At 39.4% G+C, this 16,724-nt stretch overlaps 1 long non-coding RNA gene across 1 annotated transcript in view; it reads left to right on the top strand.

Annotated features, from left to right (window-relative positions):
- Positions 1 to 414: 414 nt before the first annotated feature.
- Positions 415 to 16,724, top strand: part of LOC122793755 — a 69,141-nt gene continuing 52,831 nt past the window's right edge. Inside the window, exon 1 of the long non-coding RNA XR_006363526.1 lies at positions 415 to 663. This is a non-coding gene — a long non-coding RNA (uncharacterized LOC122793755). The remainder of the gene's footprint in view (positions 664 to 16,724) is intronic.

Genomic DNA, 16,724 nt, shown 5'->3' with positions numbered 1-16,724 from the left:
TATCAGACAGTTAGTAGCATTACCTGATTAAAATAATGTGTGCAAATATATATGATAAAATAACGACAAAAATGAGAAATGAAAGTAGTATGTGCTCTAAAAATAACAGATAAAGATAACCATCTGAAGATTGAAGACACAGACTAGATTAATGGAATCATTTTAAATCAAGCTTACATTAGGTGTGGCAGTAAGCCTAAGATAATATATTATCCTGCTTTTAGTCAATGCTGGAGAATCTCTGCTAGAAAAACACACTAGCATGCATTAATGTTAAAATGTGCATTCAAGTGAAATTGCCTGTATATGGAATGGAAATATGAAATGAAGAATACAAAAATAGCTTTGATTTGTATTCCAAAAGTGGAAAGATACTTTAAAATCTGGAAATGCACCAGAAACAATTAAAAGGATTGCAGTGATGACTGCTGGAAAGAAATTCTGAGAATTAATGAGCCAAGTAGAGATACTTCAGAGACAAGTGCAGGATGTGATATTCTTCATAAAATAATTTTAATTAACTGGGATTAGAAGGAACTGAAGACACAGGAGAAAGAGAAAGAAAAGGCGAAAGACAGAGAGCTGTTTGAGCTTTTTAAACTTATTTTGGCCAACAAGTGACACCATTAAGTTAAAAATTGTTGAAATGCAACTACGTCGGAAGTAAGTGCAGGCTACTTTTCATGTAGATGCATTTAAAATGTTGATTATCCTAATATTTTGAATTCTAGTGCATGCTGGAAACTAGAAATGGTAAATGCAGTCAGACTGTAAAAGCAAGGACTTCATGTATAGATAATATCATTGAGTAACAGCTGCCTAGTCAGTGCATTACTGCCAGAAGTCAGTTGCAGGTATAAGCAGACATTAGATTAAATACTGCTGTCAGACGCATAGTGGAAATGCCATATTGTATGTGTTGCAGAATGCTGTATAATAGCAGTTTGCTCAATGTGTTCAGAGACTGTTCCACACAACGCACCTTAAGTGGCATGGAGAGTCACCCTGCCCTATTGTATTGTTTTACTTTTTAACACTGATTATTTCTAGGCCTAATTTGGATCAGGTCAATACAGATCTGCACATTATCCCATTATTTGTTTATTTCTTTTCTACAGGTGTTCACTTTTCAGCAAAAATGAATGTGCTCTCCTTACACAGGACCATAATCTGCTTCTGCTTCACTGTATAACTATAGCCACAACTTATTTCCAGCCACAGCAGTTATAGATTAGGTTTCTATTGTCACAGGCAGTGATTATGCATGTAGTCCAGGAGACCATTAATGAACTTAGCTCAGTTTTTCTCAAGGATCGCAGAGCACTAACTGGTTGAGTGACTTGCTTAGACTGAAACAAAAGGCAAATGAAGGCTGAGGGAATACTCTCTTCTACAATAAGCAGCTCTATACCATCAGACTATCGGCTGCTGTACTAAGCTACTGGCTATCAATAAACTGGGGATAGTTATGTCTTTACTTGTGTTTAATTTTATACTTGTTACTACTGAGCCAGTATTATGCACTGTTAGATAGACTATACTGCACTATGTACACAAGTTTGCATCTTTTACATTTTGTATATAATATTACTGAGTATTCACATAGTCAAGCTATGCCTTCACATGTGAGCTTGCCAACACAATGCTCCTTTGCAGAAATGGTGGGCTGGGGCAACTGAAGACTGTTTTGTTCACTGTCTAACATAGAATATGTTTGTTCAACATTGTGCTAACTTTCACTGACATTTCTCCCAATGTGAACATTCTGTTTTCTATTTCTATTAACTACAATTTCAATAAACCAATTCCCTTTTCATATATGTAGTTGTTTATGCAGTTTGTAATGAATATGATGCTTATAAAGTTGCTGTACTTGAACATTAGTTGCACTGCAATTTTTTTTGAAGTGTTGTTTCTGATGTTTAGAATTTTAAATGTCTTTGTACTCTTCTTAACCTTTTTTTCTGCACATTTCTCTAATTCCGTGAGGTGGTATGTAACGGTTGCTAGCTTATGTATTTTACAAGTAGCAGAAGATATACTAGTTAAGTCAGTAATCTTCACAATAGCTGGTGTTGAGAACACCTGCCGGTTCAACCTTTTATTGAATGGAATAAGATACAAGTATAAGCAGACACCATATAGTTCAGGTACCACATTTGCTTTGCAGTGGAAAGCTGCTTAATTGTTGTGTTGTTCAAAGTGTTCAGTGACCACCTGCCATATTATGCCTTGATTGGTCTGAGGAAGGTGCCCCTGTTACTGTATTCTTTTAATTGTAATGAAGGCACCATTTTATAAGCCTTGTTTTAATTTAAATGTCCCACCATTTCTCAGTACTATTTAGTACTGCATTATACGTTTAAACTAGTTTTTATTTCAGTGTCTGCCACACAATAGTGTTATTTAGCAGCATGCTTGAATTATAAATGCAAATAATATCAGTAGTTAACTGCTTAGTACAATGTTGGTAAATTTGTTTGTAGATTGTGTTTTATCCTTTTATTATTATAACATTTCCACACATTACTTCAGCAGGTGATAGCAGTGCACTCATCCCAACCCCCTTAAAGGAAGTACAAAATTTAACTGAGGACTCTGTAGGTCAGGATTATTCAAATATGGCTGACAGTAACACAGTCTGCTGGAAATGCCGTAATTGTGTTTTTAATGTATTAAGTCCTTGTTGTCCAGTTGACTTAAGAATGACAGTGTCTGCACCCCAAAAATTACAAGAAGCCTTGAATTTACCTGATAGTGTAATTCAAATACACAAGGTTGCACTATGTTATAACAATCTATAATATATAAGGATTACATAACATGATATGTTTACTTAGTATTATAATTAGCTGCAATAAGCACTTTTAATGGTATTGCATTGTTTATTTTGGACTACTGCAAGTGCTTCTATGTTAGTAACAGGCAACACACTTACTTGCTGTCTCTTGCAGGAAAAAGCAAATGCTCTAACTCCAAACAGCACAATCTCTGACAATAACTAGTTGTGCCAATATTCGACCATATGAAACTGTATAGCTGTACCAGCACCTTAACTCTAACCTTAGAACTCCCACCCAGTTTTTAACACTAATCTTCACTCCCTTACCCCAAAACTCCCAACCCCTCCGTCCATCCACCCATCCACAACCCCTTTTCCCATTTTTGTTCATGGGGTTGGAGTATCATTTCCTGATCACTCCCGAACCCTAAAACTCCCCTACTGATCCTTATGCGTAAAACTTCCTTCCTGCTCCCTAACTATAAAACTTCCTTCTTCCTCCCTAACCTTAAAACTGTCCTCCCACTCTCTAAACATAAATTCCATTCCCAATTGCTGCCCTAATCTACCTACACCCCATCCCCTCCCACTCTCTCTCCATGGCTTCCACATTTAATTCACTCATACTCAAATAATGTGGTCAGATAAGGTCCTGCAGCTGCTTGCCCAAATTCATATTCAAGTTCCAGCATGAATGGTAGCCTACACAAGCTACAAGATGCCTAACTCCCTGGCGTTAAGAAAATAGTCTTCAAGAACTTTAGGCCTGAGTACTTCTAGCAGAGTCATTTATATTTATGTTGTTTAGCCTTATGGTAGTTGTACTGTACGCTAGAGAAACTCAGGAGTGTAGAAAAAAAAACATAGTATTTACTTTAATGAGTCCTCAAAGCTCTTGGAGGCTATGCAGACTCTGATGATGCTTACATTCTAAAGGGTTTGATGAGCTTACATTTTTCCAAATTAATTTCACATTGACAGAATCCAAGCTTGAGTCAGACCATATTCTTTGTTCCTTTAACTTTCATTCTTTTCTCACATATACTGCAAATGTATTTTTTATCAAACATTCTCCACCCACATTTGCACTCATCTAATTGTGTTGCTTATAATGTCAGGCACATCTAAATATCTAAACAATCAGCTAGTCCCACAATCTCTTATATAGTGAAGTTTCTTGTAGTTGCAGGCCATTGTGTGTATTCTTAGCCTTATTATTTGCTTTTGCTCCTATTCAGGCCTGATCAGCATACTCACTCTATTGCTTTCTTCCTCATACAGAAATTGATAAGCTAAGCATTTATATTTCATCTTAAAATTATTAAAAACATTCTATGTATATTGATATAATTTGTGCAGTTTCTTTGGCCTTTAAGCAGCCTTACAACTTCAGAATAGCTCTTGCCAATAAAGAAATAACATAAACAATGTAAAAGATTTATGCTATTACCTATTCAACTAGAAATAACCGTAATAAATTAGGGAAATATGTATAACTATTTTGCCCTACTATATATTAAGACAACATATGTTATAGCACTTAAGTTGCTTAGTAGAAAAAATACTATTTCATTATACTTTCCAAAATGATCCTAATTCCTGGTCGAATTATTCATCAAAATACACATCCATCACTTCCAAATGCACAATACTACTTAAATCCCAAAGACATTTCTATTTGGACACATTTATTTATTTATTTATTTTACATTTGCTTACCGGGAAAGTCTGGGTGGACACATGTCCATTTTCATCGGAGGCCAGGGGAGTAAAGCTCCAGGTTACAGACATATCAGAGTTAATAAACATTTCAATGTTACAGCATTCCTGTAAATATATAGAGATTAAGTTACAAAGGTTATATAGACATATACGGACAATAATTATATGAATAACAAATCAATAAATTAGTAGTAAGCATAACTGATTGAGAAGACCAGCTAAGTAAAGGTGTTAATATACAATACAATATGCTAACAAGTTAGCTTAATGCAGTTAATAATAGATTTGTTGTGAATCTGCATATTCTTATATGATGAATTGTAGTGATATGAGGAAGGTGCTTACCCAGGAGAATCACAAGAGTATAACCAAGTGTTCATAAAGTGTGACTTAAGGAGTTTTTTAAATTGTGCAGTAGAGCAGTTGGAGGTCAAGTGGGGTTGGTATCTTATTCCATATTTAAGAGATAGTATTGGGGAAGAGAGGCTGCCCAGCATCATTATTCATTTTGATGGTATTTAGAAAGTTTTGATTACTGGAGTGTAAGGTTATATTAGTGGTATATGGTTGGATAGATTTTGGAGAGCTGGGATTTTCTCAGGGTAAGAGAATATTTTGTGTGCAAAGGTTAGTTGATTAAATTGTACCAAATGAGGAAGTTCAAGTCAGTTTAGCTGTTTGAGATATGTACAGTGATGAGTCCTATATGGTGCATCTATTGTAAACCTGGCTATTTTATTGTAACAAGATTATGGTTTGTTTAAGTCTGTCTTGTGGAGATTCGTTAGAACTGGGGAGGCATAGAGAAGGGTAGATAAGAGGCATGTCTGAGCTATTGTGGCTGCTTGTTTTGATATAGGAGACCTAGTTTCTTAATGACCTTTTTAATAGCTTGTGCTATGTGAATATCGAATTTCAGGTTATTGTCAATTTCGACTTCAAGTACTTTAGTGTGGGTTGTTGGGGTCAGCACTGTTTTGTTTTTAGACAAGATGTTAAAAGAGTGTATGGTGAGAGGAATCTTGATGGACTGAAGAGAAGTACTTTTGTTTTTTTGGGGTTAAGATGAGTTATGAGTTTGTGAGCCATGTTTCAAGAGATAGAAAGAAGTCTTGGGTTAAAGTGCGGAGGTCTTTTAGTGTAGGAACTGTACATATTAGGATGGAGTCATCAGCATATTGTACTACTGAGGCATTTGGTGTGGAGGTGGAGAGCTGGTTAGTGAAAAGAGAGAATAGTAATGGCCCAAGCATGAAGCCTTGATGAAATCCTAAGGCGACTGGAAGAAGAGGAGAAAATTGGTGTTGCCATTGGACCACCTGCTGATGTGCTGATAGGTAACTTTGGAACTATGTGACAGTGGAGGAACTAAGGTTTAGACCAGAGAGAATATTGATACATTTATTATGATTAGCCATATCAAAGGCTTTGGATAAGTTCAAAAATATGGTAGATACAGATTGTCTACTGTTTCTATAGTGGTTAACTGTGTTGGTAAAGGACATTAGAGCTGTGGTGGTGTTATGGAAGGGTTTAAAACCATGTTGAGTGTCAGCTAGTAGTTTGTTTTTGAGAAGGTAGTCCATTAATTGGGATTAGACAACTGTCTCTAGGATTTTAGATAAGGGTGACAAAATGGCAATAAGGCAGCAATTAGTGAGTTTGGTGGAATTACCTCCCTTGTGTAGTGGTAGAATATGGCAGGTTTTCCAAATAACAGGTACCTTGTTTTCTGATATTGATCTATTCATGAGTATGGCTACAGGATAGGCTATTGCTTCAGCTATTAACTGTAGGAATTCTGAGTGCAAGCAATCAGAGGCTAGGGTGGTTGGGTTGAGTTTTTGGAGAAGTTTTGTAATAGATTTCACAGATACTGGGTGTAAGTTAAAGTGTAAGCTGTTAGGTCTATTCTTTGTTTTTCACTTTAATGCACATTGTATTATTTTATATTTTCTAAGATTACCTGGAACTGTAAAAATTTGTATTACATGGAGCTTTTCTCCCCGGGCCTCTGCTGAAAAAGGGCTTTTAGCCCAGACAGACATTCCTGGTCAACAAATGTTAAAAAAATAAAAAAAAAATAAAATACATTTTAGGAGTTGGTGCTATGTTGGGTTGTGGATTGGTTAGAACAGCTTGCATTACTTTGGGAGTCTGCATGGGCTTGAATTGCTTCTATGAAATATTTGTTGAATTGGGTGGGAATGTTATCTGAATTGTTTGCTGTTGTTGGTGTAGGAATAGCTGATTTACCTGGTTGTAGTATGTTGTTAAGTGCAACCCAGTTTTTTAGGGTTTTAGCATGCTTTCTCTGGATGTTATGATATTAGTTTATCTTGTCTAATTTTATTAGTTTCTTAGCCTTGTTTCGCAATTCTAAGAATTTTGCCTTCTTAGTTTGGTTTTGTATTTATTGAATTGTTCCGAAGCTTTGTCCCTGGCCTTGACTACAGATTTACATTCTTTAGTTAGCCATGGTGTGTGGTTGGAGTTTACTCTGATAATTCTAGGGAGTGCGTGGTGGTTCAATATATCTACAAAAGTTGAATTAAAGTAGTTTACACCATCATCAAAAGGTAGTTGTTTAGGAGAGTTCCAGTTACAACATTTTAGAGAGGTGATGAAGTTGTTAGGGTCAAAGTTTTTTTTTTAATTTTGACTACTCAAAATGTAGTCTGACTGCACTGGTGTGTATGGGTTGTGACGAGATAGGTTGGCTGATGGTCACTTAGGCTGTCAGGCAGACAGCCTGATTGAGATGCAAGGAAAAGGTTACTTACAAGAATCCAGTCCAGAATGGACTGGCATTCTGATGATTTATCAGTTCTGGTGGGGAATGAGATGAGTTGGGTGAGCCCATGGAGGTTAATGTGGGATGATGGATTATGTTCATAGCAGATAAGCTAATCTATATTAAAGTCCCCCAACAGAATTATTTCTTGAGGGAGGGATTTGGAGATCCAATATAGTAGTTTTTCCATTGTAGGAATATTATTACCTGGTGGGATATAACTGCCTATGATATTAATATATTTTTGGAATTAGTTTTTAGTTTAGCAAAGATGAGTTCTGCTTTGTCAAAGTCGGGTATATTTAGATCTAAGTGTATGACAGTTGACTTTTGAATAGGATTACTACTTCCCCACCTTTTTACCAGTCCTGTCTCAACATAAGAGATTACAGACAAGGGCTGTTATTTCATTATTGTTATTTTTTGGTTTTAGCCATGTTTCTATTAATATTACAATATCTAGTGAGTAAAGGGAAAGTAAGACATGAAGGTTCATGAAGTTTATTTAAAATGTTTCTAACATTCATGTTAAGGAAAAGAAGGGAGGAATTGTTTTCCTGGTGTAGTGGGTCAAGATTTACTGGTTTGGAGTTGTTCAGCATGTCATGGGAGGGGATGGGACTAGGAATAGGGTGTATGTTGGCACAGCAGTTCGGTTGTTTCAGTATGTGCAAATAGACTTTGACAAGTTTGTGTAGTAGTTTGTAATGTTTGAATATACTTCTTAATGGATAATGTTTGCCTAAGTGGAAGTCTATATGTGAAGTATAGATAAGGCTAGATGCTACATTATAATTTGTGGGTTATGATGGTGTCCTATTGTTGAAGTTTGCCATGGAGGGGAGATATTGTCTTACAGATGGGTGTGGTATGGGGTAAGGGAACATAGAAGTAGTAGTATTGAACTAGTGAAGGTTTGGAGTAGGATTATATGTAAGTATGTTTTTTGTACATGAAACATTGCCTGTGCTTTGCACATTATTGTAGTGTGCTGTGTGAATGGTGTGAATAGAGTGAGGAGGTGGTTTAATATACAGGAGGAGGTATAAATGTTTTGCTTTAAGGTGTAATATTGCTGTGAAGGGATGGAATTTAGTGCTAGTACTTTTTGGGTTAATTGTTCAGTGTTGAGTAATGTTTGGTAATTATGTGGGTGTGATGTATAAGTATAAATCTAATGGAAGTGGGGGTGGGTGGGAATGGGGTAGGGTAAGGGAGTGGAGTGAGCCCAAGCAGAGAGAATGGTGAATGGAACAGGCTAGGGATAGCTAACAGGTAGCTAAGGATAAAAGATGACTAGAGTTACAGCAGAGGATACAGTTGCCACATAGAGACAGGAAAACATTTGTGGGGGACAAAGAGTAGTCGAGGAGAGCAGGGAGAGAGCTACTACGCTAAGGAATTGTTAAAGTGACTAAGTTTTACTGTTTTAAAGAGAAGACCAGAATAGAGGAGATAAGCAGACAAAGGAATGGGATCTATATTAGAACATCGAATATTTAACAGTTTGAATCACTAAAAGTCAACCTTTAGTGATCGAACTGTTAAAATGTTGAATGTTCAGCAAAAAAAAAAAAATTAAAAAAAAAAACAACTAAGCAGTGCACCCCCACACCCCCCAGTACTTAAATATACTAACTCTGAGACCACACTACATTGAAGTAAATGGAAATCTCGCCTTATGGAGATTTCAGTTTACTTGTTCGATGTTCTGCAGTTTTGCTATTCTCATGTTGACAATGTCAGATTCGACATTGTCGGCTTTCAAGAATGCAATATAGACCCGAGGAAAGTAGGCTGGATGAGAGGGTTGAATAGGCCTGGGGATTACAAAGGTTTCTATAGTGTGCCCGTAAAGCAGAATAGGAGGGCTTTTGGTTTAAGAAGTCATAGCTAGAAGGAAGATATGAGGTATAGGTTCATAGGTTCATAGGTTCATACTAGGCTATCTGCCCTAGGGCATTTATAAGCCTAGCCAGAGTGTATTTGGCTTTCGCCACCCATTTTAAATGAATTTTGCTATGCCGTTTTGTGAGGTTAGTATACTGTGCCTCTGTCTAACAGTGACACAGAAGTGATACCCGGGGTAAACCTACGATCTCCCATCCACTCATCAAGATTCCTCTTGAAGAGAGTCATTGAGGGACTCTGCCTAACCTGGACTGGGATTTTATTCCAGAGTGAAGGGAGCCTCTGGGTTATGAATCTGTCCCTCCAGCATGTCTTATTTATTTCAGTGCTGAGGTTCAAGTCTCTCAAGTGCGAAGCTTGATGGGATTTGGATTTTCTGAGGTGCAGCATGTCCATTAATTGCGGGTTGGACATGGCTTTATACGTCAGGCACAGATTGCCTCTGAGCAGGCGGTATGCCACTGAGTAGAGCTGGAGATTTTTTAACCGGGCAGCATATGGCATCTGTTTGAGCCCTTTGATCCTCTTGGTGAGGTACTTTTGGGGTCTTTCCAGTTGCTGCAGGTGTCTGGTAAGGTACATCCCAAAAGGTGCATTGTACTCAATTATGGGTCTGATGAGGGATGAGTAAAGAGGCACGATGACCTCCCCTGATCTAGATGTGAATCCCTTCATGATTAGGTGGGCTATATAAAATGTATTTCTAACCACTTTGGCCATGTGGTTTTCAAATGAGATATTGCTATCAACTTGGGTTCCCAGGTCCCTAATTACTTCTTTCGTACTTAATGGATTACCACCTATGTGGTAATTTGTGGGCACTTTGTTTTTGCCAAAGGGGATGACTATACACTTTTTGGCGTTTAGATTGAGGCCATGGCTCTGGCACCAGTTGTCTGTTTCTATGAGGTCCTTTTGTACGATGCTTGTGTTGGCTGGAGAGTCAATTATGGCACCTAGTTTGCAGTCATCTGCGAACTTGGTCAGCCACTGTCCTTCCATGTTGGCCTGTACCTTCGACAAATATATACCGAACAAGAGAGGTCCCAGGACTGAGCCTTGTGGGACACCACTTGTAACTGGTTTGGAGTCTGACATGGCTCCAGCAATTCTAACCATGTGGGTTCTGTCCTTGAGCCAGTTTGCAACCCATCTAGTGGCATAGGGGTTTATATTTAAGCTGGTGAGCTTATCTATAATGCCCGAGTGGGGTATTGTATCAAAGGCTTTTGTGAGGTCCAGGTGGGCTGTGTGGACCACCTTCCCCTCGTCAATGGCCTTGGTGACAGTTTCAAAGAAATCAACCAGGATTAAGAGGCAGGATCTGCCCTTAACAAAGCCGAACTGGGTAGGATCCAGTGTCTGTAGGTCCCCAGTATCTTTATTTATGAAGTCCATGATGATCCTTTCCATAGCTTTGCAGACCAAGCTAGTCAGGCTTATGGGGCAATAGTTTCCAGGATCCGTTGAGGCACCACCTTTGTGGAGAGGGACCACTGTTGCTGTACACCACTCTTTGGGTACATATCCTGTAGTAAGGCTGAGATTGAACAGTAGTTTTATGTTTGGGTTTAGCTCTTCTTGGAGTTCATGTAGGACGCAGCCCGGGACACCGTCTGGTCCCATTGATGCTGTGTTTTTTTGCTTTGGAGAGGGCGGCTCTTACCTGAGCATCTGAGATGTCAGGGGAGCAGTACTCTGCTGGGATAGATATTTGCCCTTTTGGTGGGGAGGGGGGGGAGAAATTTGCGCTGAAGCTGTCAGCTAGGATGTTGGCATGGTCTGTGGGTTCAGTGTATTTTTTGTCATTTTGTACTAATTCTGAGCATATCTGGGAATTCCTACCCAGGTTCCTAACATAACTAAAGAAAGCCTTGTGATTATCCTTAGTGTCCTGTGCAATTTTTCTCTCAAAGCTGGCCTTAGACGATTTTATGAGTGCCCGTAGTTTTTTGCTAATACTGATCAGAGATGCCTTCCCTTTTTGGGATTTTGCTCTATCATGTAGTAGCTTCTTCCTTTTATTGTATAGTTTGTTTATCACTGGGGTCCACCAGACAGGATGCCTGCCTTTGGAGGATTGGGTCTTGGTTTTATTTGGGATTGCATGATCCATGCATTCCTGAAAGTGTTCATAGAATGCATTTATAAAGGATTCTGCAGTCTGGGCCGTATTTTCCACAGGCGCGGGGGCTTTGAAGGATTCCACCTTGGTTTTGAGGAGTGTGAAATTTGTTTTAGAGAAGTTTTCACTGTGGTTTTCTGGGCAGGGGGTGGGGTCGGGATGTGAATATCCAGTGAGATTAGTTTATGGTCTGATCTTACCAGTGAGGGATACACTTCTGGTCTGGAGCATAGAGCCCCCATGTTGGTGATGATCAGGTCCAGTATGTTTTCCCCTCTTGTGAGAGTGGTAACAAGTTGTTCCATAGCATTTGAGTTTATAAATTCTAGGAACCTTTGGGCTTGGGTGTTGGAGCTAGACTAATGCTCCCAGTCTATGTTTGGGTAGTTGAAGTCGCCCAATATAATGGTGTTTGGAGAGACCTTCATATTTTCCAGTGTTCTCAGGAAGGCCGAGTGAGGTTCTTGGGTTTGGGAGGGTGGTCTGTAGAAGGCTATAAACTGGAAGGCAGTTTTACCCACTGTTAATTGCACATGGATAGTCTCTCATGCCTCGTGCTGTGCCACCAACCTGGAGGTGTGGATATCTTTGACAAATATTGATACTCCCCCTCCTTTTGTTGTTCGGTCCAAGTTTTGGGGCCGAAAAGCATGGTATGAGGTATAACCTGGTAGTGCTGGGGTGCTCTCGGGAGCCTTGAACCAGGTTTCTGTTACTGCACAGATATCGATGTTCTCCATGCTAAGGAGAGTTTCGAGTGCGTGCATCTTGAGGTTTAGACTTCTGGTGTTGAGTAGCGTTACTCTTAGTTTCTTATCCCTTGTAATACCTATGGAGGTGGGTTTGTCTTTTGAGCCTTGCCTAAAAAAGGCACTATGGGGGTGGCAAGAGCCTTTGCCAATATCCTAAAGCCCAGGGGTGACAGGTGCAAGCCGTCCCTAGCAAAGCATCATGGCTTGTCGAGCATGTCATCCCAGGCTGACAGGCATTGGATCCCATTTGAATGACACCAATACTTAAGCCAATTGTTGAAATTGATCATCTTGTCTTCATATTGTGGCATCATTCTTGGTGAAGGTAAGATTCTACTCAAGGTCAGGGTCATACCGGCCTGGGCTACATGCTCAGAGAGCTCCTCTATGTCTCTTTTCATGTAGTCCAGGGAGGTACATCTCAGGTCATTCACACCAGCATGGACAATGACTGAGTCATATTTGTACTTGCCTTGGAGTGACCTGAGTGCTTGTGTTATGTGGTGGATCCTAGCGCCCGACAGGCAGCTCACCGTGACCTTCTCCTTATTCAGCCTGGTGAGCGGGACGTCAGTGTGCCTGACGATAGAGTCACCTATTACAAGTGTATCAGGTGTGTTGTTTAGCCTTAAGGGCTGTGACTGTTCAGCACACTGGCTTTGTGAGCTATGTGTTGCATGTGTTTTGTTTTGGGGTAGCGGTTGCTTGGGTGTCTGCTTTGGAGGTTTCTGCTGCTTAGGCAGATTTTTATTTAGTGCCTCCGAGTATGTTTTTGTGTGTTTATGTGTTTGGTTTGCTGTCGTGGTAGGTCTATGTGAGACTGGAATTGTAATGAGTGTGGTTTCCTTCTCCTCCTGACTGGTTACTCCAGTACTGAGTTGAGAGAGCTTAGCCTCCAGTTTGGCTATATGGTTGCATCTCTCACATGTGTTGGAATTTGTTGGGAGGAAGAGAGGGCTGTCTGTGTACATGAGGCAGTTGTAACATTGCCTCAAGATTCCCAGATTCACCAGCTGGACCAGAGAGGAGATTGACAACTGACCTTTGGAAATGCTAGAATAGTACTGGGAATTCCTTTATAATTGAAAAAAAGGGCCAATGGGGAACAAGGTACTCAAGGGGAGTTTGTAAGGGTGTAGTGCTTTTAATTTTTTAGTGCTGACTTATATAATTGCTTCAGTGAGCAAGTGCCAGGCTTTAGAGTAGGAATAGGGTGTTTATTATGAGAACTAGATCAGTTCTAAGGGAAAAAGTGAAGATCAGACTTTGTGTAGCCGAGAATGGTTTAAACCCAATTAAGCGGAGCTGCCCGATGCTGCGCTATGCGCAAAATCGTGCCAAAGCAGGTTTTATACAGGGGGACTTGAAAGAGCTAGAAATTGACCCAAAACGGCTAATAGACTACCAGATTCTTGTGCTAGGAACACTCCTCCAAGGATAGATAGGCTGCTCTAAGCTCCCCACTGCCACTGGTGAACAAAGAAGCCTCCCTTTATCCAAGAAAGGAAATGGGCAACACAGGAACTTTCCAAAAGTCCAGAATACAGCAAAGCCTGTATTTGGACTACTCTAGGTATAGAGTTCTATGTGGGTGAGAGGTGATGTACTAGGGAGCTGTGTAGACCAAACCTGAGGGATAGAGACAGTAGCAAACACAAATTCAGATACACGTACATTCACTGTATTAGGGCAAGGCTCCTGGATGGTAGGTTTAGGCTTCCAGTGGGTGGGAGAGCTTTTCCCTGGGATCAACTTTTGCTTGCAATACTCTGGCAGAACTGCGGATGATGAAGGAGTCAGGTATGAGAGTACTTCATCCAATTTATTAGGACAAAGCACCTGGATGGTAGGTTCAGGCTTCCAGTGGGTGGGAGAGCTTTTCCCTGGGATCTACATTTTCTTGGGATACTCTGGCAGAACCGCGGTTGATGAAGGAGTCAGGTATGAGAATACTACCTGAGAGAAGTCAATACAGGTCTCGGCACATAAGTGGTTCCTGAACATCACCATGGGCCATTTGTGCTAAGCAGAGTAAGTGTAGCAGAAAAAGGAAAGACACCAAACTGGAGATGTTTTTTAAAACAGATATCTGAATTCTTAAGAACAGATGGCTCCAGTTTGAATCTTTGGCCATTTTACATGATCAAAATAATTACAGTAACTGAATCTTAGCTGAAAAGCAAATTCTGGCATTTGCCATACAGTTTCCAGTTTTGTTATGCAAAGTCTAAAAAAAAGACCTGGAAATAGACTATGGACAACCTAACATTTATAAAGAATGGAGTACACCAAAAATAACTCCATGTCTAATACTGCCTTAATTCCATAAGCTCTTAAATTATATCACTTGGTTATACTTAAGTACTGATACCCTATGCAGTTCTTCTAACTGGCACGCCCACCACAACTCACAGATGAGGAGAAAACAAATTCTTATCAAAGCTAAAAACTATAATAAATAAATGCTGTTCTGTTCTGAAGCTGTAACAAGTGGCTTGCTGCAAATGTAGCCAGCAGCTTTTTACACTTAACTCACCAAACACCGAGCACTTCAACTATTTTAGTTATAAAGTCTGTGCTGCACTGCTACACCGCACTAGTTAGTTATGCCCTTTGACAGCATACAGATCCTTTGTCCCACCCAAATTACACATGTTTTTTTCCTCTCCCTCTCTCTCTATGTATAGATAGATAGATAGATAGATAGATAGATAGATAGAGAGATAGATAGACAGATAGATAGATAGACAGATAGATATAGATGTCTCCATATATGGTTATGGTTTATTTGAGCTAAAGCACATTTGAAAAAAAAAAACAGTGGCACATTTGATCAAGAATACATTTGATCTAAAAAACAAATGACTGAACCACATTTGACTGAGACTGTTTAAGTCTGAAGAAAAGATTACTGACATGGTTTTGGAACAAAAAATTACAAGGCAAATTAGTGTTGATCAGTATTAGTGCCTTGTTAATGCCCTCTATTGTTTTGTATCCCCATGTCTAGAAGACCGTTATGTTGCACCTTCATGTCTAGATGTTTGTATATGTGTGTCAGCAGCATTTTAGTGTTTGAGGACTATTCTCTTTTCTCCATGGTTGAACATCTGCGGAATTAGTATATATTATGGTATTTCTATTAACTGAATTAGAGCTCATTGCCTGGTGAACTTTGTCTAACTATACAGACTCTAAAATCTATTTTTCATAATTTTCCAGTCTTCTTACACTTATACAGGGCAGACTTTACTCACTCGGAAAACAAGATGGCAGGGAAACAAACTTCCCTACTTAAACTTAGAAAAAACTAACAAAAATGAGAGACAAAACCTGGATTAATTTCTACTTTAAAGCTACCAGTGTGTTCATAATACAAATGAATGAGCAGGATGGTAGAAATAGGAGACATCAGGCAAACAGTGGAAAGATGATGATGGAGAGGATTGGACAACAAACAATGGAAGGCATAGTCAGAAAACTGAGTGGAACACTATTTATTTATTTATTTTAATTATTTTATATTTGTTGACTGGGTTAGTCCGACTGGATACATGTCCATTTTCAGCAGAGGCCCGGGGAGAAAAGCTCCAAAGGTATACATATACAGGATGAGAATAAAGTGTGTGCAAACAATGTACCACCCTACCTATGCCATACCCATTTGGAGTTTAGGTCCTACCTTGAGCATCTTCATCATTGAGTCCTGGCTCTGATGATAGAGCAAGAGGCTGTGAGGAACACAGTTCTGCAATTGTAAAAGGAGTCTTTCCAGATAGCTAGTGTGGGCATCAAGGTGCCTGTCCACCAGCTCTGCAAACACCTCTGCACAATGGATTCAGTGGATAAAAGGATCTTCATCCCTTGCAAAGCCACCTGCAGAAGTCACTGTGACCCTGACTGGTGATATTCCATAAGGTTCATGGATAGGGGGTAGCTCTGGCATTCTGGGCAGGTGATGAGACATGGTTTTGCTGATGATCCACATTAAAAAGGAAAATACATTGAAACAAGTAACAAAACAAACTGAAACAAATGCAATAGGCAGAAAGCATATGCAATGAAATACATTACTACATAATGATTAAAATGTATTACCTCAACTACAACTACCTTACTATCAAGATAAAACATCAGTGTCAATGACAGATGTCACATACAAATGCAAACATAGCTTGAGTAGTGTAATCTCTGCAATCAAAACAAGTTGCACATATAACTGTATTAAATTCAGACCCTAAGAATGCCCAGTTAATGTGTGTGAATAGCAAGAAATGGGCTGTGATAATACCCCAAGACACCAGTGCAGGCAGTAGTCTGTCTAGTCTCAGAGCAATGGATGGGATTAAAATAATGCATACTGCCTACCATGATCTGGCCAAAGCATTTGACCCAATACCCTACTCAGACATTATAGACAAACTCATGAGATAAGGTATAACCCCCTTATGTCACCCACTGGCTAGCCAAATGGCTCAAAAATAGGACCCAAGAAGCTACCCTAGGGGAGTTTACCTCCACAAAAATTCTAGTCCCTCAAGGCCCAGTGTTGGGGGCTACTTCTTTTTGGCACAGTCATAATATCCCCCGGAGACACAAATAGCCTCAAAGAAGGTATGACTTGGACCAATAACTGGT

The sequence above is a fragment of the Protopterus annectens genome, chromosome 2.part0, assembly GCF_019279795.1.
Source record: "Protopterus annectens isolate FY-2018-M chromosome 2.part0, PAN1.0, whole genome shotgun sequence".
Lineage (NCBI taxonomy): Eukaryota > Metazoa > Chordata > Ceratodontiformes > Protopteridae > Protopterus > Protopterus annectens.
The sequence above is the reverse complement of the archived record's forward strand: the minus strand, read 5'-3'. Positions and strand labels throughout refer to the sequence as shown.